Consider the following 14,417-nt stretch of genomic DNA (forward strand, 5'->3'; position numbering starts at 1 on the left):
CACCACCACCGGTTGGGCTCGAACCTCCAACCTTTCGGTTAACAGCCAATCGCGCTAGCCGGTTGCGCCACGGAGACAGGCCTGCTCCACTCTCCACCATCAGAACATATCTTCAAAGCTATCAGCACAAAGAAAAAAAAGCGCCGCACCACCACCGGGTGGGCTCGAAACTCCAACCTTTCGGTTAACAGCCGATCGCGCAAGCCAATTGCGCCATGGAGACAGTCCTGCTCCACTCTCACCACCATCAGAACATATCCTCAAAGCTATTACCACAAAAAAAGCAACACACCACTCCTGGGAGGGCTCGAAACTCCAACCTTTCGGTTAACAGCCGATCGCGCTAGCCCATTGCGCCACGGAGACAGCCTTGCTCCACTCTCAACACCATCAGAACATATCTTCAAAGCTATTAGCGCAAAGAAAAAAAGCGCCGCGCCACCACCGGGTGGGCTCGAACCTCCAACCTTTCGGTTAACAGCCGATCGCGCTAGCCAATTGCGCCACGGAGACAGTCCTGCTCCATTTTCACCGCCATCAGAACATATCTTGAAAGCTAATAGTGCAAAGAAAAAAGCAACACACCACTCCCGGGAGGGCTCGAAACTCCAAACGTTCGGTTAACAGCCGATCGCGCTAGCCCAATGCGCCACGGGGACAGTCTTGCTCCACTCTCACCACCATCAGAACATATCTTCAAAGCTATCAGCACAAAGAAAAAAAAGCGCCGCACCACCACCGGGTGGGCTCGAACCTCCAAACTTTCGGTTAACAGCCGATCGCGCAAGCCAATTGCGCCACGGAGACAGTCCTGCTCCACTGTCACCACCATCAGAACATATCTTCAAAGCTATCAGCCCAAAGAAAAAAAGCACCGCACCACCACCGGGTGGGCTCGAACCTCCAACCTCTCGGTTAACAGCCAATCGCGCTAGCCAATTGCGCCACGGAGACAGTCCTGCTCCACTCTCACCACCCTCAGAACATATCTTCAAATCTATCAGCACAAAGAAAAAAAAGCGCCACATCATCACCGGGTGGGCTTGAACCTCCAACCTTTCGGTTAACAGCCGATCGCGCAAGCCAATTGCGCGACGGAGACAGTCCTGCTCCACTCTCACCACCGTCAAAACATTTATTCAGAGCTATCACCCCAAAGAAAAAAAAGCGCCGCACCACCACTGGGAGGGCTCGAAACTCCAACCTTTCGGTTAACAGCCGATCGCGCTAGTCCATTGCGCCACGGACACAGTCTTGCTCCACTCTCACCACCATCAGAACATATCTTCAAAGCTATCAGCGCAAAGAAAAAAAAGCGCCGCACCACCACCGGGTGGGCTCGAACTTCCAACCTTTCGGTTAACAGCCGATCGCGCTAGCCCATTGCGCCACGGAGACAGTCTTGCTCCCTTCTCACCACCATCAAAACATATCTTCAAAGCTATCAGCCCAAAGAAAAAAAAGCGCCGCACCACCACCGGGTGGGCTCGAACCTCCAACCTTTCGGTTAACAGCCGATCGCACTAGCCAATTGCGCCACGGAGACAGTCGTGCTCCACTCTTAACACCATCAGAACATATCTTCAAAGCTATCAGCGCAAAAAAAAAGCAACACACCACTCCCGGGAGGGCTCGAATCTCCAACTTTTTGGTTAACAGCCGATCGCGCTGGCCAATTGCGCCACGGAGACAGTCCTGCTGCACTCTCACCACCATTAGAACATATCTTTCAAGCTAACAGCCCAAAGAATAAATAGCGCCGACACCACCGGGTGGGCTCGAACCTCCAACCTTTTGGTTAACGGCCGATCGCGCTAGCCAATTGCGCCACGGAGACAGTCCTGCTCCAGTCTCACCACCTCCAGAACATATCTTCAAAGCTATCAGTGCAAAGAAAAAAGCAACACACCACTCCCGGGAGGGCTCGAAACTCCAACCTTTCGGTTAACAGCCCATCGCGCTAGCCCATTGCGCCACGGGGACAGTCTTGCTCCACTCTCAGCACCATCAGAACATATCTTCAAAGCTATCAGCACAAAGAAAAAAAGCGCCGCACCACCACCGGGTGGGCTCGAACCTCCAACCTTTCGGTTAACAGCCGATCGCGCTAGCCCATTGCGCCACGGAGATAGCCTTGCTCCACTCTCAACACCATCAGAACATATCTTCAAAGCTATTAGCGCAAAGAAAAAAAGCGCCGCACCTCCACCGGGTGGGCTCGAACTTCCAACCTTTCGGTTAAAAGCCGATCGCGCTAGCCAATCGCGCCACGGAGACAGTCCTGCTCCACTTTCACCGTCATCAGAACATATCTTCAAAGCTATTAGTGCAAAGAAAAAAGCAACACACCATTCCCGGGAGGGCTCGAAACTCCAAACTTTCGGTTAACAGACGATCGCGCTAGCCCATTGTGCCACGGAGACAGTCTTGCTCCACTCTCACCACTATCAAAACACATCTTCAAATTATCAGCGCAAAAAAAAGCGCCGCACCACCACCGGGTGGGCTCGAAACTCCAACCTTTTGGTTAACAGCCGATCGCGCTTGCCCATTGCGCCACGGGGACAGTCTTGCTCCACTCTCACCACCATCAGAACATATCTTCAAAGCTATCAGCCCAAAGAAAAAAAAAGCGCCGCACCACCACCGGGTGGGCTCGAACCTTCAACCTTTCGGTTAACAGCTGATCGCACTCGCCAATTGCGCCACGGAGGCATTCGTGCTCCACTCTTACCACCATCAGAACATATCTTCAAAGCTATCAGCACAAAGAAAAAAAAGCGCCGCACCACCACCGGGTGGGCTCGAACCTCCAACCTTTCGGTTAACAGCCGATCGCGCTAGCCAATTGCGCCACGGAGACAGTCCTGCTCCACTCTCACCACCACCAGAACATATCTTCAAAGCTATCAGTGCAAAGAAAAAAGCAACACACCACTCCCGGGAGGGCTCGAAACTCCAACCTTTCGGTTAACAGCCCATCGCGCTAGCCCATTGCGCCACGGGGACAGTCTTGCTCCACTCTCACCACCATCAGAACATATCTTCAAAGCTATCAGCGCAAATAAAAAAAAGCGCCGCACCACCACCGGGTAGGCTCGAACCTCCAGCCTTTCGGTTAATAGCCGATCGCGCAAACTAATTGCGCCATGGAGACAGTCATGCTCCACTCTCACCACCATCAGAACATATCTTCAAAGCTATCAGCCCAAAGAAAAAAAAGCACCGCACCACCACCAGGTGGGCTGGAACCTCCAACCTTTCGGTTAACAGCCAATCGCGTTAGCCAATTGCGCCACAGAGACAGTCCTGCTCCACTCTCACCACCATCAGAACATATCTTCAAAGCTATCAGCACAAAGAGAAAAAAGCGCCGCACCACCGCCGGGTGGGCTCGAAACTCCAACCTTTCGGTTAACAGCCGATCGCGCAAGCCAATTGCGCCATGGAGACAGTCCTGCTCCACTCTCAACACCATCAGAACATATCTTCAAAGCTATTACCACAAAGAAAAAAGCAACACACCACTCCTGGGAGGGCTCGAAACTCCAAACTTTCGGTTAACAGCGGATCGCGCTAGCCCATTGCGCCACGGAGACAGTCCTGCTCCACTCTCACCACCAACAGAACATATCTTCAAAGCTATTAGTGCAAAGAAAAAAGCAGCACACCACTCCCGGGAGGGCTCGAAACTCCAACCTTTCTGTTAACAGCCGATCTCCGCTAGCCCATTGCGCCACGGGGACAGTCTTGCTCCACTCTCACCACCATCAGTACACTTCTTCAAAGCTATCAGCACAAAGAAAAAAAAACGCCGCACCACCACCGGGTGGGCTCGAACCTCCAACCTTTCGGTTAACAGCCGATCGCGCAAGCCAATTGCGCCACGGAGACAGTCCTGCTCCACTCTCACCACCATCAGAACATATCTTCAAAGCTATCGGCCCAAAGAAAAAAAGCACAGCACCATCACCGGGTGGGCTCGAACCTCCAACCTTTCGGTCAACAGGTAATCGCGCTAGCCAACTGCGCCACGGAGACAGTCCTGCTCCACTCTCACCACCATCAGAACATATCTTCAAAGCTACCAGCACAAAGAAAAAAAAGCGGTACACCATCACCGCGTGGGCTCGAACCTCCAAACTTTCGGTTAACAGCCGATCGCGCTAGCCAACTGCGCCACGGAGACAGTCGTGCTCCACTCTCACCACCATCAGAACATATCTTCAAAGCTATCAGCCCAAAGAAAAAAAGCGCCGCACCACCCCCGGGTGGGCTCCAACCTCCAACCTTTCGGTTAACAGCCCATCGCGCTAGCCTATTGCCCCACGGAGACAGTCGTGCTCCACTCTCACCACCGTCAGAACATTTCTTCAGAGCTATCACCCCAAAAAAAAAAAAGAGCCGCACCACCACCGGGTGGGCTCGAACCTCCAACCTTTCGGTTTACAGCCGATCGCGCTGGCCAATTGCGCCACGAAGACAGTCCTGCTGCACTCTCACCACCATCAGAACATATCTTCAAAGCTATTACCGCAAAGAAAAAAGCAACACACCACTCCCGGGAGGGCTCGAAATTCCAACCTTTCGGTTAACAGCCGATCGCGCTAGCCCATTGCGCCACGGAGACAGTCTTGCTCCACTCTCACCACCATCAGAACATATCTTCAAACTATCAGCGCAAAAAAAAGCGCCGCACCACCACCGGGTGGGCTCGAAACTCCAACCTTTTGGTTAACAGCCGATCGCGCTTGCCCATTGCGCCACGGGGACAGTCTTGCTCCACTCTCACCACCATCAGAACATATCTTCAAAGCTATCAGCCCAAAGAAAAAAAAGCGCCGCACCACCACCGAGTGGGCTAGAACCTTCAACCTTTCGGTTAACAGCTGATCGCACTCGCCAATTGCGCCACGGAGGCAGTCGTGCTCCACTCTTACCTCCATTAGAACATATCTTCAAAGCTATCAGCACAAAGAAAAAAAAGCGCCGCACCACCACCGGGTGGGCTCGAACCTCCAACGTTTCGGTTAACAGCCGATCGAGCTAGCCCATTGCGCCACGGAAATAGCCTTGCTCCACTCTCAACACCATCAGAACATATCTTCAAAGCTATTAGCGCAAAGAAAAAAAGCGCCGCACCTCCACCGGGTGGGCTCGCACCTCCAACCTTTCGGTTAAAAGCCGATCGCGCTAGCCAATCGCTCCACGGAGACAGTCCTGCTCCACTTTCACCATCATCAGAACATATCTTCAAAGCTATTAGTGCAAAGAAAAAAGCAACACACCATTCCCGGGAGGGCTCGAAACTCCAAACTTTCGGTTAACAGACGATCGCGCTAGCCCATTGTGCCACGGAGACAGTCTTGCTCCACTCTCACCACTATCAAAACACATCTTCAAATTATCAGCGCAAAAAAAAGCGCCGCACCACCACCGGGTGGGCTCGAAACTCCAACCTTTTGGTTAACAGCCGATCGCGCTTGCCCATTGCGCCACGGGGACAGTCTTGCTCCACTCTCACCACCATCAGAACATATCTTCAAAGCTATCAGCCCAAAGAAAAAAAAAGCGCCGCACCACCACCGGGTGGGCTCGAACCTTCAACCTTTCGGTTAACAGCTGATCGCACTCGCCAATTGCGCCACGGAGGCATTCGTGCTCCACTCTTACCACCATCAGAACATATCTTCAAAGCTATCAGCACAAAGAAAAAAAAGCGCCGCACCACCACCGGGTGGGCTCGAACCTCCAACCTTTCGGTTAACAGCCGATCGCGCTAGCCAATTGCGCCACGGAGACAGTCCTGCTCCACTCTCACCACCACCAGAACATATCTTCAAAGCTATCAGTGCAAAGAAAAAAGCAACACACCACTCCCGGGAGGGCTCGAAACTCCAAACTTTCGGTTAACAGACGATCGCGCTAGCCCATTGTGCCACGGAGACAGTCTTGCTCCACTCTCACCACTATCAAAACACATCTTCAAATTATCAGCGCAAAAAAAAGCGCCGCACCACCACCGGGTGGGCTCGAAACTCCAACCTTTTGGTTAACAGCCGATCGCGCTTGCCCATTGCGCCACGGGGACAGTCTTGCTCCACTCTCACCACCATCAGAACATATCTTCAAAGCTATCAGCCCAAAGAAAAAAAAAGCGCCGCACCACCACCGGGTGGGCTCGAACCTTCAACCTTTCGGTTAACAGCTGATCGCACTCGCCAATTGCGCCACGGAGGCATTCGTGCTCCACTCTTACCACCATCAGAACATATCTTCAAAGCTATCAGCGCAAATAAAAAAAAGCGCCGCACCACCACCGGGTAGGCTCGAACCTCCAGCCTTTCGGTTAATAGCCGATCGCGCAAACTAATTGCGCCATGGAGACAGTCATGCTCCACTCTCACCACCATCAGAACATATCTTCAAAGCTATCAGCCCAAAGAAAAAAAAGCACCGCACCACCACCAGGTGGGCTGGAACCTCCAACCTTTCGGTTAACAGCCGATCGCGCTAGCCCATTGCGCCACGGAGACAGTCTTGCTCCACTCTCACCACCATCAGAACATATCTTCAAACTATCAGTGCAAAAAAAAGCGCCGCACCACCACCGGGTGGGCTCGAAACTCCAACCTTTTGGTTAACAGCCGATCGCGCTTGCCCATTGCGCCACGGGGACAGTCTTGCTCCACTCTCACCACCATCAGAACATATCTTCAAAGCTATCAGCCCAAAGAAAAAAAAGCGCCGCACCACCACCGAGTGGGCTAGAACCTTCAACCTTTCGGTTAACAGCTGATCGCACTCGCCAATTGCGCCACGGAGGCAGTCGTGCTCCACTCTTACCTCCATTAGAACATATCTTCAAAGCTATCAGCACAAAGAAAAAAAAGCGTCGCACCACCACCGGGTGGGCTCGAACCTCCAACGTTTCGGTTAACAGCCGATCGAGCTAGCCCATTGCGCCACGGAAATAGCCTTGCTCCACTCTCAACACCATCAGAACATATCTTCAAAGCTATTAGCGCAAAGAAAAAAAGCGCCGCACCTCCACCGGGTGGGCTCGCACCTCCAACCTTTCTGTTAAAAGCCGATCGCGCTAGCCAATCGCTCCACGGAGACAGTCCTGCTCCACTTTCACCATCATCAGAACATATCTTCAAAGCTATTAGTGCAAAGAAAAAAGCAACACACCATTCCCGGGAGGGCTCGAAACTCCAAACTTTCGGTTAACAGACGATCGCGCTAGCCCATTGTGCCACGGAGACAGTCTTGCTCCACTCTCACCACTATCAAAACACATCTTCAAATTATCAGCGCAAAAAAAAGCGCCGCACCACCACCGGGTGGGCTCGAAACTCCAACCTTTTGGTTAACAGCCGATCGCGCTTGCCCATTGCGCCACGGGGACAGTCTTGCTCCACTCTCACCACCATCAGAACATATCTTCAAAGCTATCAGCCCAAAGAAAAAAAAAGCGCCGCACCACCACCGGGTGGGCTCGAACCTTCAACCTTTCGGTTAACAGCTGATCGCACTCGCCAATTGCGCCACGGAGGCATTCGTGCTCCACTCTTACCACCATCAGAACATATCTTCAAAGCTATCAGCACAAAGAAAAAAAAGCGCCGCACCACCACCGGGTGGGCTCGAACCTCCAACCTTTCGGTTAACAGCCGATCGCGCTAGCCAATTGCGCCACGGAGACAGTCCTGCTCCACTCTCACCACCACCAGAACATATCTTCAAAGCTATCAGTGCAAAGAAAAAAGCAACACACCACTCCCGGGAGGGCTCGAAACTCCAAACTTTCGGTTAACAGACGATCGCGCTAGCCCATTGTGCCACGGAGACAGTCTTGCTCCACTCTCACCACTATCAAAACACATCTTCAAATTATCAGCGCAAAAAAAAGCGCCGCACCACCACCGGGTGGGCTCGAAACTCCAACCTTTTGGTTAACAGCCGATCGCGCTTGCCCATTGCGCCACGGGGACAGTCTTGCTCCACTCTCACCACCATCAGAACATATCTTCAAAGCTATCAGCCCAAAGAAAAAAAAAGCGCCACACCACCACCGGGTGGGCTCGAACCTTCAACCTTTCGGTTAACAGCTGATCGCACTCGCCAATTGCGCCACGGAGGCATTCGTGCTCCACTCTTACCACCATCAGAACATATCTTCAAAGCTATAAGCGCAAATAAAAAAAAGCGCCGCACCACCACCGGGTAGGCTCGAACCTCCAGCCTTTCGGTTAATAGCCGATCGCGCAAACTAATTGCGCCATGGAGACAGTCATGCTCCACTCTCACCACCATCAGAACATATCTTCAAAGCTATCAGCCCAAAGAAAAAAAAGCACCACACCACCACCAGGTGGGCTGGAACCTCCAACCTTTTGGTTAACAGCCAATCGCGTTAGCCAATTGCGCCACAGAGACAGTCCTGCTCCACTCTCACCACCATCAGAACATATCTTCAAAGCTATCAGCACAAAGAGAAAAAAGCGCCGCACCACCACCGGGTGGGCTCGAAACTCCAACCTTTCGGTTAACAGCCGATCGCGCAAGCCAATTGCGCCATGGAGACAGTCCTGCTCCACTCTCAACACCATCAGAACATATCTTCAAAGCTATTACCACAAAGAAAAAAGCAACACACCACTCCTGGGAGGGCTCGAAACTCCAAACTTTCGGTTAACAGCGGATCGCGCTAGCCCATTGCGCCACGGAGACAGTCCTGCTCCACTCTCACCACCAACAGAACATATCTTCAAAGCTATTAGTGCAAAGAAAAAAGCAGCACACCACTCCCGGGAGGGCTCGAAACTCCAACCTTTCTGTTAACAGCCGATCTCCGCTAGCCCATTGCGCCACGGGGACAGTCTTGCTCCACTCTCACCACCATCAGTACACTTCTTCAAAGCTATCAGCACAAAGAAAAAAAAACGCCGCACCACCACCGGGTGGGCTCGAACCTCCAACCTTTCGGTTAACAGCCGATCGCGCAAGCCAATTGCGCCACGGAGACAGTCCTGCTCCACTCTCACCACCATCAGAACATATCTTCAAAGCTATCGGCCCAAAGAAAAAAAGCACAGCACCATCACCGGGTGGGCTCGAACCTCCAACCTTTCGGTCAACAGGTAATCGCGCTAGCCAACTGCGCCACGGAGACAGTCCTGCTCCACTCTCACCACCATCAGAACATATCTTCAAAGCTACCAGCACAAAGAAAAAAAAGCGGTACACCATCACCGCGTGGGCTCGAACCTCCAACCTTTCGGTTAACAGCCGATCGCGCTAGCCAACTGCGCCACGGAGACAGTCGTGCTCCACTCTCACCACCATCAGAACATATCTTCAAAGCTATCAGCCCAAAGAAAAAAAGCGCCGCACCACCCCCGGGTGGGCTCCAACCTCCAACCTTTCGGTTAACAGCCGATCGCGCTAGCCTATTGCCCCACGGAGACAGTCGTGCTCCACTCTCACCACCGTCAGAACATTTCTTCAGAGCTATCACCCCAAAGAAAAAAAAGAGCCGCACCACCACCGGGTGGGCTCGAACCTCCAACCTTTCGGTTTACAGCCGATCGCGCTGGCCAATTGCGCCACGAAGACAGTCCTGCTGCACTCTCACCACCATCAGAACATATCTTCAAAGCTATTACCGCAAAGAAAAAAGCAACACACCACTCCCGGGAGGGCTCAAAATTCCAACCTTTCGGTTAACAGCCGATCGCGCTAGCCCATTGCGCCACGGAGACAGTCTTGCTCCACTCTCACCACCATCAGAACATATCTTCAAACTATCAGCGCAAAAAAAAGCGCCGCACCACCACCGGGTGGGCTCGAAACTCCAACCTTTTGGTTAACAGCCGATCGCGCTTGCCCATTGCGCCACGGGGACAGTCTTGCTCCACTCTCACCACCATCAGAACATATCTTCAAAGCTATCAGCCCAAAGAAAAAAAAGCGCCGCACCACCACCGAGTGGGCTAGAACCTTCAACCTTTCGGTTAACAGCTGATCGCACTCGCCAATTGCGCCACGGAGGCAGTCGTGCTCCACTCTTACCTCCATTAGAACATATCTTCAAAGCTATCAGCACAAAGAAAAAAAAGCGCCGCACCACCACCGGGTGGGCTCGAACCTCCAACGTTTCGGTTAACAGCCGATCGAGCTAGCCCATTGCGCCACGGAAATAGCCTTGCTCCACTCTCAACACCATCAGAACATATCTTCAAAGCTATTAGCGCAAAGAAAAAAAGCGCCGCACCTCCACCGGGTGGGCTCGCACCTCCAACCTTTCGGTTAAAAGCCGATCGCGCTAGCCAATCGCTCCACGGAGACAGTCCTGCTCCACTTTCACCATCATCAGAACATATCTTCAAAGCTATTAGTGCAAAGAAAAAAGCAACAGACCATTCCCGGGAGGGCTCGAAACTCCAACCCTTCGGTTTACAGCCGATCGCGCTAGCCCATTGCGCCATGAGGACCGTCTTGCTCCACTCTCACCACCATCAGAACATATCTTCAAAGCTATCAGCACAAAGAAAAAAAAAGCGCCGCACCACCACCGGGTGGGCTCGAACTTCCAACCTTTCGGTTAACAGCCAATCGCGCTAGCCAATTGCGCCACGGAGACAGTCCTGCTTCACTCTCACCACCATCAGAACATATCTTCAAAGCTATCAGCACAAAGAAAAAAAAGCGCCACACCATCATCGGGTGGGCTCGAACCTCCAACCTTTCGGTTAACAGCCGATCGCGCAAGCCTATTGCGCCACGGAGACAGTCCTGCTCCACACTCACCACCGTCAAAACATTTCTTCAGAGCTATCACCCCAAAGAAAAAAAAAGCGCCGCACCACCACCGGGTGGGCTCCAACCTTCAACCTTTCATTTAAAATCCGATCGCGCTAGCCGATTGCGCCATGGAGACAGTCCTGGTCCACTCTCACCACCATCAGAACATATCTTCAAAGCTATCAGCGCAAAGAAAAAAAAGCGCCGCACCACCACCGGGTGGGCTCGAACCTCCATCCGTTCGGTTAACAGCCGATCGCGCAAGCCAATTGCGCCATGGAGACAGTCCTGCTTCACTCTCACCACCATCAGAACATATATTCAAAGCTATCAGCCCAAAGAAAAAAAAACCGCACCACCACCGGTTGGGCTCGAACCTCCAACCTTTCGGTTAACAGCCAATCGCGCTAGCCGATTGCGCCACGGAGACAGTCCTGCTCCACTCTCACCACCATCAGAACATATCCTCAAAGCTATTACCACAAAAAAAAGCAACACACCACTCCTGGGAGGGCTCGAAACTCCAACCTTTCGGTTAACAGCCGATCGCGCTAGCCCATTGCGCCACGGAGACAGCCTTGCTCCACTCTCAACACCATCAGAACATATCTTCAAAGCTATTAGCGCAAAGAAAAAAAGCGCCGCGCCACCACCGGGTGGGCTCGAACCTCAAACCTTTCGGTTAACAGCCGATCGCGCTAGCCAATTGCGCCTCGGAGACAGTCCTGCTCCATTTTCACCACCATCAGAACATATCTTGAAAGCTAATAGTGCAAAGAAAAAAGCAACACACCACTCCCGGGAGGGCTCGAAACTCCAAACGTTCGGTTAACAGCCGATCGCGCTAGCCCAATGCGCCACGGGGACAGTCTTGCTCCACTCTCACCACCATCAGAACATATCTTCAAAGCTATCAGCACAAAGAAAAAAAAGCGCCGCACCACCACCGGGTGGGCTCGAACCTCCAAACTTTCGGTTAACAGCCGATCGCGCAAGCCAATTGCGCCACGGAGACAGTCCTGCTCCACTGTCACCACCATCAGAACATATCTTCAAAGCTATCAGCCCAAAGAAAAAAAGCACCGCACCACCACCGGGTGGGCTCGAACCTCCAACCTCTCGGTTAACAGCCAATTGCGCTAGGCAATTGCGCCACGGAGACAGTCCTGCTCCACTCTCACCACCCTCAGAACATATCTTCAAATCTATCAGCACAAAGAAAAAAAAGCGCCACACCATCACCGGGTGGGCTCGAACCTCCAACCTTTCGGTTAACAGCCGATCGCGCAAGCCAATTGCGCGACGGAGACAGTCCTGCTCCACTCTCACCACCGTCAAAACATTTATTCAGAGCTATCACCCCAAAGAAAAAAAAGCGCCGCACCACCACTGGGAGGGCTCGAAACTCCAACCTTTCGGTTAACAGCCGATCGCGCTAGTCCATTGCGCCACGGACACAGTCTTGCTCCACTCTCACCACCATCAGAACATATCTTCAAAGCTATCAGCGCAAAGAAAAAAAAGCGCCGCACCACCACCGGGTGGGCTCGAACTTCCAACCTTTCGGTTAACAGCCGATCGCGCTAGCCCATTGCGCCACGGAGACAGTCTTGCTCCCTTCTCACCACCATCAAAACATATCTTCAAAGCTATCAGCCCAAAGAAAAAAAAGCGCCGCACCACCACCGGGTGGGCTCGAACCTCCAACCTTTCGGTTAACAGCCGATCGCACTAGCCAATTGCGCCACGGAGACAGTCGTGCTCCACTCTTAACACCATCAGAACATATCTTCAAAGCTATCAGCACAAAGAAAAAAAAGCGCCGCACCACCACCGGGTGGGCTCGAAACTCCAACCTTTCGGTTAACAGCCCATCGCGCTAGCCCATTGCGCCACGGGGACAGTCTTGCTCCACTCTCACCACCATCAGAACATATCTTCAAAGCTATCAGCACAAAGAAAAAAAAGCGCCGCACCACCACCGGGTGGGCTCGAACCTCCAACCTTTCGGTTAACAGCCGATCGCGCTAGCGCATTGCGCCACGGAGATAGCCTTGCTCCACTCTCAACACCATCAGAACATATCTTCAAAGCTATTAGCGCAAAGAAAAAAAGCGCCGCACCTCCACCGGGTGGGCTCGAACTTCCAACCTTTCGGTTAAAAGCCGATCGCGCTAGCCAATCGCGCCACGGAGACAGTCCTGCTCCACTTTCACCGTCATCAGAACATATCTTCAAAGCTATTAGTGCAAAGAAAAAAGCAACACACCATTCCCGGGAGGGCTCGAAACTCCAAACTTTCGGTTAACAGCCGATCGCGCTAGCCCATTGTGCCACGGAGACAGTCTTGCTCCACTCTCACCACCATCAAAACATATCTTCAAACTATCGGCGCAAAAAAAAGCGCCGCACCACCACCGGGTGGGCTCGAAACTCCAACCTTTTGGTTAACAGCCGATCGCGCTTGCCCATTGCGCCACGGGGACAGTCTTGCTCCACTCTCACCACCATCAGAACATATCTTCAAAGCTATCAGCCCAAAGAAAAAAAAAGCGCCGCACCACCACCGGGTGGGCTCGAACCTTCAACCTTTCGGTTAACAGCTGATCGCACTCGCCAATTGCGCCACGGAGGCAGTCGTGCTCCACTCTTACCACCATCAGAACATATCTTCAAAGCTATCAGCACAAAGAAAAAAAAAGCGCCGCACCACCACCGGGTGTGCTCGAACCTCCAACCTTTCGGTTAACAGCCGATCGCGCTAGCCCATTGCGCCACGGAGATAGCCTTGCTCCACTCTCAACACCATCAGAACATATCTTCAAAGCTATTAGCGCAAAGAAAAAAAGCGCCGCACCATCACCGGGTGGGCTCGAACCTCCAACCTTTCGGTTAAAAGCCGATCGCGCTAGCCAATCGCGCCACGGAGACAGTCCTGCTCCACTTTCACCACCATCAGAACATATCTTCAAAGCTATTAGTGCAAAGAAAAAAGCAACACACCATTCCCGGGAGGGCTCGAAACTCCAACCCTTCGGTTTACAGCCGATCGCGCTAGCCCATTGCGCCACGAGGACAGTCTTGCTCCACTCTCACCACCATCAGAACATATCTTCAAAGCTATCAGCCCAAAAAAAAAGCAACACACCACTCCCGGGAGGGCTCGAACCTCCAACCTTTCAGGTAACAGCCGATCGCATAGCCAATTACGCCATGAAGACAGTCGTGCTCCACTCTCACCACCGCCAGAACATTTCTTCAGAGCTATCAGCCCAAAGAAAAAAAATCGCCGCACCACAACCGGGTGGGCTCGAACCTCCAACCTCTCGGTTAACAGCCGATCGCGCTAGCCGAATGCGCCACGGGGACAGTCTTGCTCCACTCTCACCACCATCAGAACATATCTTCAAAGCTATCAGCACAAAAAAAAAGCGCCGGATCACCACCGGGTGGGCTCGAACCTCCAAACTTTCGGTTAACAGCCGATCGCGCAAGCCAATTGCGCCACGGAGACAGTCCTGCTGCACTCTCACCACCATCAGAACATATCTTCAAAGCTATTACCGCAAAGAAAAAAGCAACACACCACTCCCGGGAGGGCTCGAAAT

This window comes from Rhipicephalus microplus, unplaced genomic scaffold (assembly GCF_043290135.1).
Source record: "Rhipicephalus microplus isolate Deutch F79 unplaced genomic scaffold, USDA_Rmic scaffold_16, whole genome shotgun sequence".
NCBI lineage: Eukaryota > Metazoa > Arthropoda > Arachnida > Ixodida > Ixodidae > Rhipicephalus > Rhipicephalus microplus.